Source organism: Rhinopithecus roxellana, chromosome 4 (assembly GCF_007565055.1).
Source record: "Rhinopithecus roxellana isolate Shanxi Qingling chromosome 4, ASM756505v1, whole genome shotgun sequence".
NCBI lineage: Eukaryota > Metazoa > Chordata > Mammalia > Primates > Cercopithecidae > Rhinopithecus > Rhinopithecus roxellana.
In genome coordinates, this window is record NC_044552.1 from 99,218,926 (window position 1) to 99,239,612 (window position 20,687).

The 20,687-nt window shown below is 38.0% G+C and overlaps 1 pseudogene; it reads left to right on the forward strand.

The window, feature by feature from the left end:
- The first annotated feature begins 18,865 nt into the window (after window positions 1-18,865).
- LOC104661523 lies at window positions 18,866-19,962 on the forward strand (annotated as a pseudogene).
- The last annotated feature ends 725 nt before the right edge of the window (window positions 19,963-20,687 follow it).

Genomic DNA, 20,687 nt, shown 5'->3' on the forward strand with positions numbered 1-20,687 from the left:
GATAGCAAACAACAGAAGTTTCAAAGGCTTAGTTCAGATGCGTATCTGCACTTTCAAAGCTTAGCTGCATCTCTGGGATTTGAAAACTGGATTGGAAATCTGAATTGTATATATTTTATACTTCTTAACTTAGCTTGAATTTTATACACTTCGTTTTTATGTCTTTAAACATATCAGAGAGACCAGCATTATGAAAAAATGTACATATTATACAAATAAGAAATAAAAGTCAAGCTTTGTGTGTTTATTGAGATATGATAAGCATTTTGGTTGTGGAATGTGAAATTTTGTTTTTTATTCTTTTGCTTGTTTTTCAGTGCAGGAGTAATTTAGACTCGTAGAGATCATCTTTCAACATCTTAGATGTATGAAAGATGGCACAAGTTTTGCCAGAGGCATGTGAACCAGAGCAACTCCATCTTGAATAAGAGCTAGGTGAAATGAGACTGAGACATACTGGGTTGCATTCCCAGATGGTTAAGGCATTCTAAGTCATAGGATGAGATAGGAGGAATCACAAGATACAGGTCATAAAGACCTTGCTGATAAAACAGGTCGCAGTAAAGAAGCTGGCTAAAACCCACAAAAACCAAGATGGCCACAAGAGTGACCTCTGGTCGTCCTCACTGCTACACTCCCACCAGTGCCATGACAGTTTACAAATGCCATGGCAATGTCAGGAATTTACACTGTATAGTCTACAAAGGGGAGGCATGAATAATCCACCCCTTGTTTAGCATATAATTGAGAACTCACCATAAACATGGGAAACCAGCAGCCCTCGGGGTTTACTTTTATTCCTTTACTTTCTTAATAAACTTGCTTTCACTTTATGGACTGGCCCTGAATCATTTCTTGTGCAAGATCCAAGAACTCTGTCTCGGGGTCTGGATCTCGACCTCTTTCTGGTAACAGTTTCATCTGTCTGCAGACTAAATACAGGGTTGAAAACCATGTGAGGCCCCAGCCTGGGTCAACAGAACAGAAGGGCCTCGTTGTTCCACCATGAAATCTGTAGGCCCACCTGCATGTGCCTCGTCTTTCCCTTTCTTTCCTTTTACTGTGAGACTATTGTCTCTCCTCCTATGTTCTGCATCTCAGGTTCTACCACCTTCTCAGGAACTATACTAGTATATACTCAAAATACGCTCCACAATCCCATTTCTCTCATCAGCTACCATCCAGTCTTTCCCTTCCTTTTATATCCAAATTTTCTAACTTAGCTATATTTCTTATCTCAATTTCACTACCTCCCACAACATATTGTTTTTTGTGTCAAGATGATGTTCCTTTTTGTTCCTTAAGGTTTATATTTCTCTTGAATTCTATTTCATCACATACGAAACTTGCTAGCTTTCATAATTACTAGGTATATCTTTCATGTCCTTTTATTTTCAACTTTTCTATGTTCTTTTTATAAAAGTACATCTCTTATAGATAGTGTATTACTGGATTTTATTTTCAAATCCAATCTGAGAGTCGCTGTTTCAGAATGAGCTTAACATATTTGTGTTTATTTAATTATAATTATAATGCTTATTTCTTATGACCTTACTTCATATTTTATATTTACTATGTGTTATTATTTTCTCCATTCCCAGAGCCTGCCATTGGATAGTTCAGCTTTCATTCTTTTGGGTTGAAAGTTTATACATTTCATTTTGTCATTCTGATATTTGTGCTACTTAAGATTTATCTTTATTTCTTAATTGTGTCTATCTATCTATCTATCTATCTATCTATCTATCTATCTATCTATCATATCTCTGTCCCCAAGCAGGATAAGTGCTTTAGCACATTATCATCTTCTTTGGCATCTCCACAATCCTAATTCCCAGATGTTATCATGTAAAATGCAAGTTCTGGGTTATGCACATTCTTTTTCTTTCTTTCTTTCTTTCTTTTTTTTTTGTTCATTTGTGTTTTATTTTTTATTTGTCTGATTTGATCTTTTCTTTTTTAGACAATATATTTTCTAAGTTACTTGATCCCTTTGAGCCCCATATCTCTTATAACACCTTTTTTTTTTTTTTTTTTTTTTATTTCTCTTCTTACTGATGTAGTTCTTCAAGAGTATTTTCAGGCTCACGCCTGTTATCCCAGCATTATGGGAGATCAAGGCAGGTAGATCACCTCAGGTTAGGAGTTGAGCCTGGCAAAAAAAGTGAAACCCTGTCCCTGATAAAAATACAAGAGTTAGCTGGGCATAGTGGCAGGTGCCAGTAATCCCGGCTACTCAGGAGGTTGAGGCAGGAGAATCACTGAACCCAGGAGGCAGAGCTTGCAGTGAGTTGAGATCATGGCCCTGGGTGACAGAAAAAAAAAAGAGTGTTTTTGAAGAAAGATTTTATGTAGCAATGTTTGAAGCTTTATGCCCGATATGCCTGATAACTTCTTTATTTATTCTTGCATTTAAATGATAGTTAAGCTGAATATTAATTCTAGGTTCAAAGTTCTTTCTCATTAATATTTTTAAAATATTTGTTCATCGTCCTCTCATATTCAATGTTGCTGTTGAGAAGTCAGATATCCATCTAATTCTTGTTCTTTTAGAAGTGATCTACTCTTTCTGGAAGCTTTTAGGTATTACTAAACTTAACTCTAAAGTGAGAGTATCAAATTTTATTGTAATGAGTCTAGTTATGGGTAAATCTTTATCCTGTTTGAAATTCTATGGACACTTCCAATTTGAGATTTCCATCTTTATTTCTGACAGGTTTATCAATATTTTCTCCCTCTTGTTTGTGTTTTTCTTTATCGTTCTTCCTTTTGAGACTCCTTTAAATTGGCTATTGGTATTTCTACTTCTATCCTCTATATCTCTTTAACTTTAAAATAATCCACTTTTGCATCTCTCTCTGCTGTCTTCTAGGGTTAGTTCTTCAGTCTGATCATTTGGCACCAATTGTAATCATAGTGCTATTTAGCTCATCTATTGTCTTTCTAATTTTATCTATTAATTTTGTCATATCTAATATTTTATGTTCATCTTTATGACTTCTTGTCATAAATTTGTGCATTTTACATGTCAATTTGGACATGACTTCAGTATGTCATTGTCCAAACTGATTACCAATTGATTACCAAAATTCTTCCTTATCTTTTTGAAGATGGAGATGATGTTTCATTTAAATTACTGATCTTCCTGTTTTATTATTTTATTTGGCATGGAAGCATTTACTCACTATACTATATTTCCTTTTTATATTGGCTGTACTCTTCCAGTGTTTAATAATTTTTGTTCATGAACTTTTCCTTCCTTCCTCTGGTGACATCAGCTAATCTTCTGAGTAATGTGTCTCAGTATATGTCATTGTTGGTATAGTGCAAGCCCTAGCCTGTGTCTCTCCTGTTGAGGTTAAGAAGGAATGGATATACTTCCAGAGAAAGAGCTTTAGGTAGTCAGAACTCATATTGGGTACTATCTTACCTAGCAACCACGTCTTTCATAAAATGCCTACAGGAAAAAAGAGCACAGTATTAGGTGGTCAACTCCTTTGGTTGTAATCAGCTAGCACTGGTGATATGGAGGAGGACATGACAATGCTGGATATCCTACAGATAACTTTTTCCATCAGCTCCTCACCTGAAGCAGTCTGAAATGATGTAAGTCCTCCTTCACTCCAGCACTAAATGATTTGAACTGCTGCTGCTGTTGCTGGCTCTTTCATAGAAGTGATGGAGCTGGGACTCACTCCAGGTCATGTGCAATACAAAAAGGAAAAAGCTTGCCTGCAATCTATTTTCCTCACCTACCAGAGTATTTCTGTGTTCCAGGTGGACATTTCTTCCACATACCTCATTCTTACTGCCATCTGGCCCTTAGGCATTTCTCGCATATTCTACGGTTAATTTATAGGATCCTCTTTATCTCTTTGTGTTGTTCCTACTGTTACATGCTTCCATAGAACTTATCCCATGTCCTTAGGCACCACTGCATCACTACTACCACAAAGTAGGTAATCCATAAATTATTGGCAAATAAATAAGAGGTAAAAATTGGCAGTATTTCATATGGCCATGGGAAATTACTGAGCAACACTTGGGGTTAGCATATTTCATTTCTTGTCAAGTCCAAATCATAATTGCTGTCTAACTCTACAGATGAGGAAGCTGAAGGCTTGTTAAGTCTTCCATGGTGATAGACGACATTGCAATTTATCATTACTGCATTATTTTTTAATAAGGTTAAAAATTCAAATAAAGGCCATTCATGTGACACGTATGCTTTTCTTTCATCTCTATCAGTTTTTTCTTCCTGCATTTTGAAGTTCTGTTGTTGGTGAATACATATTTAGTGTTTACAAGTCTTCATGGTGGGATAATCTTTTCATTATTATGTATATTCCTTGCTCCTACTAATTTCCTTCACTCTAAAACCAACTTTATCTAATAAAAAAACTTTATCTAATATAGCCACTCCTGCTGCTTTTTTATTACTTTGCATGATATATTGTTTTCCATTCTTTTATTTTCAAATAATCCATGTATTCACTTTGAAGTAAATTTCACATAGGTAGGGTATAATTGGGTCATCTTTCAAAAATCTTCATTATTTTCTATCCCATATAAATTAAAAAAAAAAAAAAAAAAAAACACTACCCAACTTTGTTTTCATTGGCCTATTAGATCATGTACATTTAAAGTAGTTATTGATATTTTAGGATTTCGGTATATCATTTTATTATTTATTTTCTGTTTATTCATTCTGATTCTTGTTCCTCTGCCTTCTAGTGAATTACTTGAAAAATTTTTGACTTACATTTTGATCTGTGGTGCTTTTGTATATATTTGTTTGTATAGTTTTTTAGAGGTTTCTCTAAGTATTACAATATACATATGTAACACATCACAGTCAACTGGTATTTTGCCACTATAAGCAAAGTGTGTAACCTTACTTGCATGTAGGTCTCTTTACCTTCCCCACTTAAAAAAATATATATCTTAGGTATTTTTATACATGTATAAGCACCACATCAGATGTTACAATTTTTTCTTCAATTATTAAACATAATTTGAAAAATCTCATAAGGAGAAAGGTAGTTTATTGTATTTACATCTATTTTGCCTATTTCATTGTTATTTCTTTCCCAAGTCACAGTCTCCTTCTGTTATTTTCTGTTTAGAGAAATTCCTTTAGCCACTCTTTAAGGGAAAGCCTGCTGGCAACACATTCTCTTTGTTTTCCTTTCTCTGAAAATGTCTCAATTTTCCCTTCATCTCTGAAGGATATTTTTGCTGGGTATAGAATTTATGGTTACTTGTTCTTTTCTTTCAGCACTTGAAAAATGCTGTGCCAATTCTTTCCAGAGGAATCAGAGTACTAACTATTCTGTTCTCTTTCCATCTTGGGGTAGGGGATGAGGCTCAGCTCCTTATTGTGCCTGGCTGACTCTGCCGAAAAAGATTATAGTGCAAATTATCCCCACCTTGTACCACCTTGTTCCATTTCATTGATACAAGGTGAGAATGAAGGCTCAGCTGCCCCTTGAACCTTCATGAGACTGCCATGGCAAAGGAATTAGAGCACCACCTGTTTCCACTGAGTAACCATGGGCGTTCTTCTGCTCCTGGCCTGCCTGGCTGCCTTATGATAAATTTGCTGCAGATTAGTACATTGACCTGAAAGTAATAGAGGAAGTGAAACAATACTTTACAGACCTAATTAGGGAAGACTGAACTAAATAGATAAAACAACAACAAATTAACTTCCCTTGTTTCTCTCTCTTTTAGAGCTAGATTTAGGCAAAGTGACTAAGTAAGTGAAATTTGAATATAACATGTCTTCCCTATTTATTGCCTTTTACTATTTTCTCACTTGCCGCAGGACACTCAGCTGTCTTCTGGATGTGCCAGACATTTCTTCAAAGATCTCAGCGAAAATTTAGCTGCTCTTCTCAGTCCAAGCCTTTCTGCACTGTTGATTGTTTTTTAACCACATCATGGATTAATTTGATAAGAATTTTTTACTTGTAAATTTTTCTCTTTAGGGCTCCATTCTTTCAGGTCCTTGCTAACTGAATGACTAGCAGTAAATTAAAAAGCTAAAGGAAAAAAAATTTTTTTTTTTGAGACAGGGTCTCACTCTATTACCCACGGTGGAGTGCAATGGTCCAATCACAGCTCACAGCAGCCTCAACCTCATGGTCTCAAGCAATCATCCCACCTGACCACAGGCATACATCACCATGCCTGGCTAATTTTTAAGAAAAAAATTTATAGAGATGAGGTCTTGCCATGTTGCCAAGGCTGATCTCAAACTCCTGGGCTCAAGTGATCCTCCTGCCTCTGTCTCCCAAAGTGCTGAAATTACAGGCATGAGTCACTGTGGCGAGCCCAGGAAGAACATTTTTGAATATGTTATCCTTGCTAGGGAATAACTGGAAAGGAGCATGAAATCAAGTTAGAAAATTTTTAATTTTTTTCTATATAGTTGCATTTAAACAGAAGCCTTAAGAACCTTAAGTAGGATCATTAACATTTTGGGAACATTTGGGCACAGAGTTGATACAGAAGCAGACGCATTTGGGATAAAAGATCCTCAGAAATACTTAAATAACATTTTTCACTAACAGGTGAACTGGCCCACCTCAACTTGATTTTCACAGAAAATCAAAGTTTAATTAAAACAGCATGCATGTTTAATTAAACAGCATGCATGATTACTACACTTCTGTATCTTATTGATTTGATCTTGTTTCTCAACTGTCAGCACTCTTGAATAAAAGCAGTTGCTTTCTGAGACTGTCATTTCATCTTCCAGTCTGTATTTTTGTATGAATTATTTTAGGTTTTGTGGCTTTTATAGTTTATTGTTGCTGTTTGGTTTTCAAAATTTATGATTTGAATTCCACAGGACAAAAATTTAAGATTTTCAAGGTGAAAAAGTCTCTGATACGTTAGGGTTATGTAACTTTTTTCTGCCATCAGGATGGATGCCTGATTTTTCTTTTACTGTATTTCTATGTAAGCAGCATATTGTGGAGTTAAATGCTCATTAGAAGTTGGTATTGCTCTTTAAAAAAACCACAGACTTCTTGAAATGGGTAGCTGTAACTTGTAGCTTACTTAGAAATTAGTCTTAGAAATTTGCTGGTGAGCAACAGGATATTGACTATAAAAGTCAGAAGAGCTCCCCTTAGCTTTTCTTAGGACAAGAAAATTCAGAGAAAAGAATCTAAAATCAGGACATATAGGGGTAAATTTTTTTTAATGCTAAGAATAAATTATAGCATGTGAATATGTTTGGATATTACTAACAAATTGGAAATGTTTCTACTACTATGTTAAGTGAGAAAAAAGAATGCAATATTGTACATACAGTTTATCTTAGCCACATAAAAACATGCATTGGAGGGAGTTACTAAAAATGTTAGTTAACAGAATTTACCTTTGAGTGGTGGGATTGTGCATGATATTTTTCTTCTTTCTGAAATGTAAATGTCAGCCTGAACCCTCTCAGGTTTTATTGACTAGACTTTGCCACCATCCTGAGCTCCAGACTTATATGTCCAACCCTCTCTTTAGTACCCTTAACTGGTATCTAATGAGCAACTCAAACTTAACATGTCTGAAACAAAACTACTGATTTTTCTTTTCATTTCTCTTTTCTCATTTTCCTGTATCTTCACTCGACTACTAAGGTTAAAATATTGAGGAGTTAGGTACGCTTACTTTCATCATATTGTTTTTTATGTCATAAATATTCTACATATTGTTAGTTATGTGTATAATATTTCATAATTTTAAAGAGAAGTCTTAGGACTTATGAAAAATACACTACCCAACCTAAAGGAGCTCCTAATAGCCAAAGTTGGAATAATTTGAGCAATTAAATAAATAATAATAGAATGAATCAGCAAGATGGCCAAAGGGAATATCATTATTCTCCTGCAGAAGCATAGATTTTGACAATTACTTATGGATGAGACTACCTCTGTGGGAGTCTGTGAATCTAGTGGAAAGGTTTCAGCACCTCATTGGACAAATAATTTGAGAATAAATGCAATGGAGAGTATAAACACAAAAGTATCACTTATGCAGATTATCCCTCCCCCAAGGCAGTCCAGCTCAGTGCCAAGAGAAATCCCCTAGGCTCAAGATTTCTCTCACAAGGGGAGATGATACCATAGTGAGTGTCCAGCTTCCCCAGCTGTGCAGGATGCTGCCAAAGAAGCCCACATTTTTCCTGACTTTACCCAGGTTACTAAGGTAATCAGCACAACTGAGAAGCTGGAAGAGGCTGAGAACAAGTAAGAAAGGTCTTACCTATTAACTGCTCTGTGGTTTCATTAGGAAGCCTGCCTACAAGCAGCTTGGGACAACTTGCCTGGGGGCTCGCCCCCAACTGGCCCATGGAAATTCCAAAAGTTCTGCATGTTTCATCACCCTCAGGCCTGCTTCCTGAGTATGTTCCCTTAGACAGTGTAAATGTCTTGTGAAGACAGCTGAATCAACTCTCTTGGATTGAGAGAAGGCATATACACTTGAGCATTTCAGGGCACTGCCCTAGAAAAAACAAACAGTGGCATCTCAGCACCTAGCCTGGCTTTGTGGGATTGAGTGAATGAATGCATACAATCCTAAGACTTTCCCTTCATGAAGGAACAGAATGTGTGTAGTGGGCACATTCATAGAAGTCTGCGAGAGCCTGATAATCCCTATATAGGCTGATTGATGAAGGTGTTCCTCTCCTAAAGCCAGTAAATAAAGACTGAAGGAAGTGACTGTTTCTTCAAATGTGAAGACAGCAACACAAGACTTCAAGCAACCTAAAAAAATCAAGGAAACATGGCACCACCAAAGGATCACATTAATATTCCAGTAAATGACCTCAAAGAAATAGAGATCTATGAATTGCCTGACAAAGAATTCAGAATAATTGTTTTAAGGAAACTCAGCAAACTACAAAAGAACACAGATAACAAAATCAGAAAAACAATACATGAACAAAATGAGAAGCTCAATAAAGAAATAGAAATCGTAAAAAAGAACACAACAGAAATTCTAAAGCTGAAGAATACAATGAGTGAAATGTTTATAATGCAACAGAGAGTGTCAACAACATACTTGGTCAAGAAGAAAAAATCTGTGAACTCAAAGACAGGCTATTCAAAGTTATACAGAGGAGAAAAATAAACAATCAAAAAGTGAATAAAGCCTATGGAATTTATGGGACACCAATATGAGAGCTAGCATTTGTATTATGGGAATTGGAAAGAGGGAGAAAAAAGAGAAATGAGAAGGAAGCTTATTTAGAGAAATAGTGGTTGAAAACTTCCCAAATCTGGGGAGAGACAGGGACTTCCAGGTAAATGAAGCCTGAAGTTTCTAAACAGATTTAATCCAAAGAAGGTTTCATTGAGACATTATAATAACTTTCAAAAATCAGACAAAGAAAAATTTGAAAATAGCACATACATGTGAACCTCCGTAAGGCTACCAGTGGATTTCCCAGTAGAAACTTTCCAGGGCAGAAAAGAGTCAGATGATATATCCAAAGTCCTGAAAGAAAAATAAACATCAACAAAGAATACTCTACCCAGCAAATCTATCCTTCATAACTACCTTGCAAGAAATTGTAAAGAAAATTCTTCAGAGTGAAACAAAAGGATTCTAACTAGTAGCATGAAAACATTTGAAAGCATAAAACTCATTGTTAAAGTAAGTATATAGTAAAATTTAGAATACTCTAATACTGTAATAGTGGTTTGTAAATACGTTATAACTCCAATATAAAAGTTAAAAGATAAAAGTATTAAAATAACAATTTTTAAATGAATATACAATATACAAAGATATAAATTGTGACATCAAAAACATAAAATGGGAGAAATAAATGTGTAGAGTTTTTGTATGCATTCAAAATTGTTATCAGTTTAAAATGGTCTGTTATAACAACAAGATGTTTTAAGCAAGCCTAGGGAAAACACAAAGCAAAAACCTATAGTAGATACACAAAAGATAAATAGAATCAAAATACATCACTATAGAAGTGAATAAACCACAAAGGAACTGCAAGAGAGGTAGAAAGAAACAAAGAATCTACAAAACAACTAAAACACAGTTAACAAAATGGCAGTGATAAATCCTTACTTATCAACAATTAGTTTAAATGTAAACAAATTAAATTCTCCCATCAAGTGACATAAAGTGGTTAAATGGATCAAAATAAAAATATATGTAGAGCGATATATCGGCCCTCAGCTTCCTGAAGACCTGGGACTAAGGATTGTGCCACCACACACAGCTAATTTTAAAAAGTCTTTTTTTTTTTTTTTGATAGAGACAGTCTCCCTATGTTCCCAAGGCTGGTCTCAAACTCCTGGCCTCAAACAATCCTCCCACCTCAACCTCCCAAAGTGTTGGGGTGACAGGCATGAACCACTGTGCCTGGCCTGTAATTTTTTAGATATGATACCAGAAGCACAGGCATCAAAAGCAAAAATAAACAAGTGAGACTACATCAAACTTAAAATCTTCTACACAGCAAAGGAAACAATCAACAAAATGAAAAGGCAACCTATAGAATGAAAGAAAATATTTGCAAACCACATGTCCATTAAGGGACACATACAACTCAATAGCAAAAAAAAGCCAAATAACTTGATTTTAAAATGGCCAAAGGACTTGAATACACATTTTCTGAAAAAGCATATACAAATACCTAACAAGTATATTAAAAAAAGGCTAAATATCATTAATCATCAGAGAAAGGCAAATCAAAACAGATGTCATTTCACATCTGTTAAAAAGGCTATTGTTAAAAAGTAAAGAAATAACAAATGTTATATTTTGTGTGTGGAGAAAAGAAAATCCTTGTACACTATTAGCGGGAATGCAAAATGGTACAACCATTATGGAAAACTGCATGGAGGTGTCTAACAAAAATTTTAAATAGGATTACTATATGACCCAGCAATCCTGCTTCTAGGTATATATACACAAAGAAAATACAATCACTATCACACAAATAAAATACAATCACTATCCCAAAGAGAAATGTACAACCACATGTTCATTGCAGCATTATTCACCACAGCCAGATATGGAAACAACCTAAGTATCTCCTGAAGGGTGAATGGATAAAGAAGATACGATGGAATATTATTTAGGCTTAAAAAATAATAAAATCCTGCCGTATGTGACAACATGGATGACCTTAGAGGACATTATGCTAAATGAATAAGCCAGGCGCAAAAGGACAAATAGTACATGCTACCACATGTAGAATGAATCCAAAAATAGTCTAATTCATATAAACCAATAATAGACTGATAATTGCCAAGGGATGGAAATTGGGGGAAGTGGGAGGATTTTGGTTAGAGGGTACAAACTTTCTGTTATAAGATGAATAAGTCCTGGAGAGCTAATGTAGAAGATGGTGACTATAGTTAACAAGAATGTATTGTATACTTGAAATTTGCTAAGAAAGTAGATCTTAAGTATCCTCAACACACACGCACACACACACACACACACACACACACACCCCCACATGGTAACTATGTGAGGTGATGGATATGTTAAGTAGCTTGATTGTGGTAACCGTTTCACAGTGTATACGTGTATCAAAACATAATGTTGTACACCTAAAATACACGCTATTTGTATTTGTCAGTTATATCTCAATAAATTTGGTGAAAGTACTGACAGTATTGGATTTTAACTGCTATAATAAAATAAATATCCATGAATCTATACTGATTTAAATGAATAATCAAATGAATGCATAAATGGGGGGAAAGGAAGAGCTCTTCCTTACACAATAATTTCAATTAGTAAATATAGAAGAAAGTAAGAAAACAGAAAATCAGAGGAGACATAGAAAATCACCACAAATTAGTAAACAGCACAGTAATAATTTGTGCAGACATTATCCACTGACAGAATCTAAAATTGCTGGGTGAAAATTTGAGGAGAAACAGTATTTGCATAGTCTCAAACTGTCACCCCTAAGATGTATTTTAACTATGAAGGGGAGAATAGTAACTTTATGGTAGAGAAAGCCAGAAGACACCACTTTCACCATGTGTTCAAATTCAACATCATGGATATCATATCCATATCATATCAATATCATGAACCTATGATGTGTGCTGAGAAGGACACAGAAGCATTTGTGCCAGAAACACACAACTTCATTTCAATTATGGGAAAATATAAACCCCAAATTGAGTAACATCTACAAAAAAACTGATCAATACTCTTCAAGTGCTATGCACAAGGAAGAACAGGAACTCTCACAGATGGGAGAAGATTAAGGAAAAATAACAATAAAATCAATGTGAATCCTGGGACAGAAAAAAAAAGGACATTAGTGGAAAACACTGATGAAATCTGAGTAAGACTTGTAGTGTAGTTAGTAATATTATACCAGTGTGAATTTCCTAGTTTTGATCATTGTAGTATGTGAGACGTTAATGTCCTGAAAAGCTAGGTGAAATGGGAACTAGGAATATGGGAACTCTAGTACTTTTGCAACTATTTTTAATATTGTAAGTCTGAAATAGTTTACAATGAAATGTTTTAAAAAGCAATCTATAAAATAATATACTCAAAATATATTCTAACTACATGTATAGTTAGAAAATTCAGATCATCCATCCATCCATATATATGTATATCTGTATATTTATACACATATATACTGGCACACACACACATACAGACACAGACACACACACAGATACACACACACACACACACACACACAAAATGTTGTATACTAAAGTGTCTACAATTCTGGAATTATAAGTAATTTATTTTTCTCTTTAAATTTTTCTGCATTATTTAAATTTTCTACAGTGAATAAGTGTTGCTCTTAAAATTATAATTTAAATCACAAATTATTTATTTAAAAAACCAAGCAAACAAATCTAGGTGTCATTTTTATTCTCTTCTTTCTCTCATATCTCCTATCTAATCCATCTGCAAGTCTTGTCAATTTCTCATTCAGTATACATCCACTCCCACCACCTTCTCTGCCTTCACCCTAATCCATGCCAGCCTCATCATTTTATCATCTCATCTGGTTCTCCTGCTTCCACCTATGTCACCTAAGCCCCTTCACCACACAATACCAGAGTTATCTTCTGCAACAGGAAATCAAATCCTGTTGCTTCTCTTCTCAAATGCCTCCATTACTCTCAGAATAAAACCCAATGGCTGTATTCTTCCCAGGAGGCCCTCGTGAACTGCCTTCTGCCTCTCTCTGGCCTTGCCTCCCACCACTCTCCCCTCCCCACGTCAGTCAGGCACAACCTCTGGCAGACCTTCCTCTACACACAGTAGGTGGTTTCTGCCGCAGGGCCTTTGTCTTGCCGTCCATGCCTAAAATATTTTCCCCAAAAGGCATTCACTCTCACCCCCATTGATCTCTGCTCTCTTATCCTACCTTATTTTTCTTCATAGCAGCTGTGAAAATAGAACATTAGGTCATAGTTATTGTCTGTCTCTGCTTATGATCTGACTCACAGAAATGTGAGCTCCTTTGTTTACATTCCTTCCTTCTTTCTTGCTACTCAGAATGATGCCTAGTGCATAGTAGGTGATCGGTAAGTATTGAATGAATAAATTGCCCTCCTGCCCAATGCACAGCCTGCAGGAGAGCAAAGCTATCCCCACCAGTTTCTGCAGGTTTTCCAGGAAGGGCTTGGGGCAGGACTGGGGCAGGGGGTGCTTGGCTTTACCTCCCAATTGCTCTCATCTGGCACTGGGTTTACAGCGTGGCAATTCTTCCACGTCCTAGGGCTCTTTCCCAGTTTCCTCGAAAGCTACAATAAAAAAATCATTGATAGAAAATGTTGATGGGTTTAGCTGACTTTAGTGAAGATTTCCTGGAGAAAGAGGAGAGGAAAAGGAGACAACTTGGGACAAACAAAAGTCGTGGTCATTCTCAAAGTGCTGTGCTCTCCTCGCCACCATGAAGTTTCTTAGTCCTTGCAGCTTTCCATCTCGCTGGCTTTCCTCCCGTACTCCCCACTTGTCTCTCTCCTACCACTTTCTTCCTTCCTTTAGAAGTAAAGCGTCCCTCCCCTTGCCTCACAAAGAGTAGCTTTCCCTCCCTTCAAAGTCATGGCACCTGCCAACACCCAGATCCTGGGGTGAGGGTAGAGAGCACCTTCTGTTACAAACATCTCTAAGAGCACCTTTCAAAGACTGTTTTCTCCCTGAGAATCCTAGTGCCAGTTATTAATATTTTCTCTACCTCATTACCTCTACTTTTCTGTATTTTTCTATTAGAGCAAGAAATTCGGTTAAAGAAATTATTCTGTCAGATATCCAGGCAAAAAAGAAAGTAAGGCGGGCCTCAGATCTTCCTTCTATAAAAATTAATACTTGCAGAAAATGAAAATGTCTGTTTCTCTTTTTCTGCACCAAATTGAATATTGTTCGTTTTCTGAGTCTCTGTTAATTTAGTAGAGGAAAAAAAAAAAACGGTATCTTTCTTTAAACTGTCTTTATTCTATCACTTACCTACATTCGTTTTAAACATCTTTATACGATTACTTGAATCTTCTCCCTCAAAAAGTAGACAATAGAAAAGCTTGAATATATCCCTGTTACTTGCTTCTTTCATCTCTACCACAGTCATTTCATAAATACCCTGTTTTAATTCTAAGACAAAAGTTTTTACATTTGACATCTTACTGCTGATAGTGTGCAGTTTTACTACTCATATTGAGTTTGTGGTTTTTAAATGCATTTTAAAAGATTATAGCATAATTTGACATTGAAATAAAAAGATTTTGTGTACAGAGAAATGAATAGAAACAAAACAGTGGGGCATAAATTTGATATTGATAAAGCAAATATTCACTGCTGGAGAAATAACCATAATTCCATCTGATTGCAAAGCAACCACCAAGTACTTTATGGAACTTAAGAAAGGAAGACCCCACAAGTGGACAAAGCTGAGTTATGTTCTGCTTCCCCCACACAGATACATACAACAGAACTGCCTACCACATGCCAAACAGTGCAACTGAAGGAGGTATTGCCAAGTGCCCTGGAATACATGGGGAAAAAAGTCAAAGTCAAAAGATGATGAATGCACAATGTTAAGGCATAGTTTAATTGGCAGCATTTTTTTGTTTCTTAACAGAGGGCCTTACAATTGACAGAATCTTGGATTTGAGGAAACACTTTATAACTATATATATACATACATACATATATATATATATATATATAGAGAGAGAGAGAGAGAGAGAGAGAGAGAGAGAGAAACGGAGTCTTGCTCTGTTGCCCAGGCCGGAGTGCAGTGGTGCAATCTCTGCTCACTGCAGCTTCTGCCTCCCAGGTTCCAGCAATTCTCCTGCCTCAGCCTCCCAGGTAGCTGGAATTACAGGTGCATGCCACCACACCTGAACAACATGCCAAAACTGAGGCCTAGAGACTTCAAGTGATTTGCCCAAGTAACATAGCCTATAAGTAACAGAATGTGAGTCTTGTGGTCTTACCTTGAAAAAGTGTGAAAACTCTATTCTCTGCAAGCTTTGTGATATGCCAGATTCAGTAAATGGGCTCTCTGAACCTTGAAAGAAAAAGGGTGCCTGTATATTCCTTCAGACTGAGCCTACATTCTCTGTCCCTGTGTGGAAAGAAGCTGATTTAGTAAGAGGCGTTGATTTGACAGAGGAATCCCAACTCAAACTGGTTCCAACAAGAAGAAAATGTATTGTTGCACAGGAAATCTAGAAGTAGCATAGACTTCAGGGTTGATTGATTCAATGCCTCAATGACATCGTCAAAGACCTAGGTTATTTTCCTGTCCCCATTCTGTTATTCTCAGTATTGGCTTCATCTGCAAATTGCCAGTGAATTAACTACAGTCATACTAGGCATAATATCCAGACATGACAGCACACAGAGAAAAAGAGAGAAAGTTTCTCCCTCTGGCTCCCTGTCAGGAAGAAGGAAATTCTTCCTGGAAGTCCCTCAGCATGACGTCCCTTTTGTCTTGTTAGTCAGAATTAGGACACAGTTCATTCTTGAACAAAAAATAGGTAAGAAAGATGGAATTACCCTTACACCAAGTAAGGTGATACCTGGAGTTAGAGGTAGAGTCATCTTTCCTTGAGTCAAAACCAACTTCTTTAGGCCATGAAAAGGAAGTAGTCACAGATGCTATTTATCAAAGAAAGATTTACCTACGAGGCATGCTATTAGAAATGTACTTACTTTTAAAAAATACCCATATAATTATTTACTCTAGTGGTTTTTTTTGACCAATAATTAGAAAATCAGGTTCATCTCGTAAAAAACCTGGAATTACACACACACACACACACGCACACACGCATACACGCACACACAGACTTATAAAAACATATTGTAGCTTCCTCTGTTTTTATCTTCTGCAATATTACTGCAATGAATGTACATCCCTTGAAACTCCAGGCCCTTAATCCTTTATAATCACAATGGAAATAGCAGAAAAGAACAAAAGTTAGGTTTGTAAAACAAGGGATAAAACCAAGAAGACCTTGGTTGGTTGATAGCTGAATGACAAGATTGTATGTGGCAGTTACACTATTAGATCTGAAGTGAAATCATGAGCAGGTTATAGAAAAGTCCTTGTATTCTTTCAGAAGCCATTTAACAAGTAGCAAATAAGAATGAAGTTGACTATGACAGGATAAAAGACTTCTCTGCAAGGAAAAAAAGAGACTATGCAATCATTATCCCAAGGGACAAAAAAGGAAAGGACGAGCTTAAAGCGTGACTTTTTTCTGGAAAGCATTTGTAAGTAAATGCATTCATAATTAAATAAAAATCATGTATGCTATTACTTATGGAATATTGTGCTCTGAGTCTAATACTGAAAAAAACAGTAATTTTGCTAATATAAAGAACACATATATGACTAGCTACTGTCTTCAGTTCACACTAAGTACTAGAAATTGGGCAAGTGGAAAACAGCATATTCATATTTTAGATTATTAAGGAAAGTATTTACAAAACTTCATGAACATGAACTTCACAAAGTAGTCTTCTCTGTTTAAAAAAAAAGCCTTAAAGCACCACCTAATAGAAAAAAAGCCAAAGAATATAGTAGACAATTCACAAAAGACAAAATACAAAGGCTAATAAACATTTGCAAAGATATTCAACCTCAATAGCACAGAAATGCACAACAGAAGAAATCACTTCCATATTTACCCACCATATTGGCAAGTTATTGACAAGATCCACTGTTGTTAAAGAGAAGAAAGAAGACACTTTTGCTTGATTGATGAAAGTGTAAATTGGTATCATTTTGTGAGACACGTTGTTTGTGTATCTGAAATCTTTTATGTACCACTTCAGATCTCCTTGACAACACTTATGTCTCATTCCAGTCATGACTGCAGTGGTTTAATGTGGACTCAGGTGGGATTCATACAAAAGCAAGTGGATTTATCTCCTGCCCCACCCTGAGGCTTCTTGGATGACCCACATGGACTCCAAAGGAACGTGCTCAAGGGCCGACACATGTGCAAACTAGAGTGCTGAAGAATGAACAACTCACGGGCAAACCTTTGATAAGTGGGAGACAGACCTGATGGATAAAGGCTTCTCCCTTTCCCACTCTCCCCTCCTCACCACAGTGAATGGTCCTGAAATATATTTCACATGGCTTCTCTGACAGTCTTGAGACATATTTCCTTTGGTTTCACAGAAGTTCTTGTGGGATTAAGCAACCAGCCAACTAAAAGCAGCAGCCATCCTTGCCTGAGCCTGGACATGGGAGCCTCGCTGGGAGCTCGCCCATGGCCCCTCCTTGTGTTGCCAATTTATTAACTAATAACCAGCAAAATAACCAATTAAATAAAGACTATGAAAACTTTATTTAAAAAATAATAGCAATAAAATAAAATAAAAGCAGCAACCAGCTCAATAAGGCCTTTTAGTATTGACTCTCCCTCCTTCCCCTCTTCACTCTTATCTCTCATTCCTGCTCCCTGGGATCATGCTCCTCAGAAAGTACTAAGGCATAAGACCTCATCACAAGCCCTGTGGAAACAGGGCTAAAGCAGGTAATAGCTGACATGCTTTAAAGTGTGTGTGCCCGGCCTGGCCATCTCACTCTCTGAAATCTATCCTGCAGACAAGCTTGCTAAGTGTGTCAGACACACATGTACAAGGATGTTCACCTGATGTATTTTATGTAATAGGTAAAGAGGATCACACTACTATAGTATTAAATGAAAAGGAGGCCAGGCACGGTGGCTCATGCCTATAATCCCAGCACTTTGGGAGCCCAATGCAGGTGGGTCACCTGAGGTCAGCAGTTCCAGACCAGCCTGGCCAACAAGGTGAAACTCTGTCTCTTCTAACAATACAAAAATTAGTCAGGCTTGGTGGTGCACGTCTGTAATTCCAGCTCCTAGGGAGGCTGAGGCAGGAGGATTGCTTGAACCTGGGAGGTGGAGGCTGCAGTGAGCCGAAGTCGTGCCATTGCACTCCAATCTGGGCTACAAGAGTGAAACTCTGTCAAAAAAAAAAGGAAGGAAGAAAGGAAGGAAGGAAGGTAGGGAGGGAGGGAAGAAGGAAAGAAGGAAGAAAGGGAGGGAGGAAGGAAAGAAGGAAGGAAAAAAAAGAAACAAAGAAAGAAAGAAAAGAAAAGAAAAAAAGAGAAGGAAGGAAAGAAGGAAGGAAGGAAGGAGAGAAGGAAGGAAGGAAGGAAGGAAGGAAGGAAGGAAGGAAGGAAGGAAGGAAGGAAGGAAGGAAGGAAGGAGGGAAGTTACTGCAGTGGTGGGGGAGATGTTGTAGAAATATATATAAACCTCCTTACACCACTGAGACCGTGTACACCCCGCGAGCACAGAGCCTCGCCCTCGCTGCTGTGTCGTCAGTTCACACCCGCCTCCAGCTCACCATGGATGATGCTATCACCGCGCTGCGCTCGCTTGTCGTTGACAACTGCTCGGGCATGCGCAAGGGCCCCCGGGCAGTCTTCCTCTCCATTGTGGGGCGCCCCAGGCACCAGGGAGTCATGGTTGGCAAGGAGACCCAGAGCAAGAGAGGCATCCTGACCCTGAAGTACCCCATGGAGCATGGCAACGTCACCAACTGAGGCGACATGAAGAAGATCTGGCACCACACCTCCAAGGAGCTGCGTGTGGCTGCCAAGGAGCACCGCGTGCTGCTGACGGAGGCCCCCCTGAACCTCAAGCCCAACCTGGAGAAGATGACCCAGTTTATCATGTTTGAGACCTTCAACACTCCAGCCATGTATGTGGCATCCAGGCCGTGCTGTCCCTGTACGCCTCTGGCAGTACCACTGGCATCGTGATGGACTCCGGTGCCGGGGTCACACACACTGTGTCCATCTAGGAGGGGTACACCCTCCCCATGCCATCCTGCGTCTGGACCTGGCTGGCCGGGACCTGACTGACTCCCTCAAGAAGATCCTCATTGAGAGCAGCTATAGCTTCACCACCAAGCCCAGCGGGAAATCGTGCATGACATCAAGGAGTGCTATGTAGCCCTGGACTTCAAGCAGGAGATGGCCACTGCGGTCTCCAGCTCCTCCCTGGAGAAGAGCTATGAGCTGCCAGATGGCCAGGTCATCATCATTGGCAATGAGCAGTTCTGCTGCCCCGAGGCACTCTTCCAGCCTTCCTTCCTGGGCATGCAATCCTGTGGCATCCATGACCCTACCTTCAACTCCATCATGAAGTGTGATGTGGACGTCCACAAAGACCTGTAGGCCAACGCAGTGCTGTCTGGTGGCACCACCATGTACCCTGGCATCACAGACAGGATGCAGAAGGAGATCACCGCCCTGGCGCCCAGCACAACGAAGATCAAGATCATTACTCCCCCGCAGTGCAAGCACTCCGTGTGGATTGACTGCTCCATCCTGGCCTCGATGTCCACCTTCCAGCAGATGTGGATCAGCAAGCAGGAGTAGGACGAGTCCTGCCCCTCCATCGTCCACCTGCAAATGCTTCTAGGTGGACTGTGACTTAGTTGCGTTATACCCTTTCTTACCAAAACCTAACTTGCGCTGAAAACAAGATGAGATTGGCATGGCTTTATTTGCTTTTTGTTTTTGTTTGTTTGTTTGTTTTGGCTTGACTGAGGATTTAAAAACTGGAACGGTGAAGGTGACAGCGGTTGTTTGGAGCGAACATCCCCCAAAGTTCTACCATGTGGCCGAGGACTTTGATTGTACATTGTTCTTTTACTTAATCGTCATTCCAAATATCGTGAGATGCATTGTTACAGGAAGTTCCTTGCCCTCCTAAAAGCCACCCCACTTCTCTCTGAAGAGAATGGCCCAGTCCTCTCCCGAGTCCACGCAGGGGAGGTGATAGCATCGCTTTCGTGTAAATTATGTAATGCAAAAGTTTTTTAATCTTCGCCTTAATACTTATTTTATTTTATTTTATTTTGAATGATCAGCCTTTGTGGCCCCCCATTTTTGTCCCCCAGCTTGAGATGTATGAAGGCTTTTGGTCTTCCTTGGAGTGGGTGGAAGCAGCCAGGGCTTACCTGTACACTGACCTGAGACCAGCTGAATAAAAGTGCCCACCAAAAAAGCCAAACAACAACAACAACAACAACAACAAAAATCTCCTTACTAATGGTAATAGGCATTAAAAAAAAGTCTGCAAGAAGAAACTCCAAATTATTAACAATAGTTACCTTGTAGGTACAGTAATCAGGTTGGGGACATGCAGTTTCTATATTTT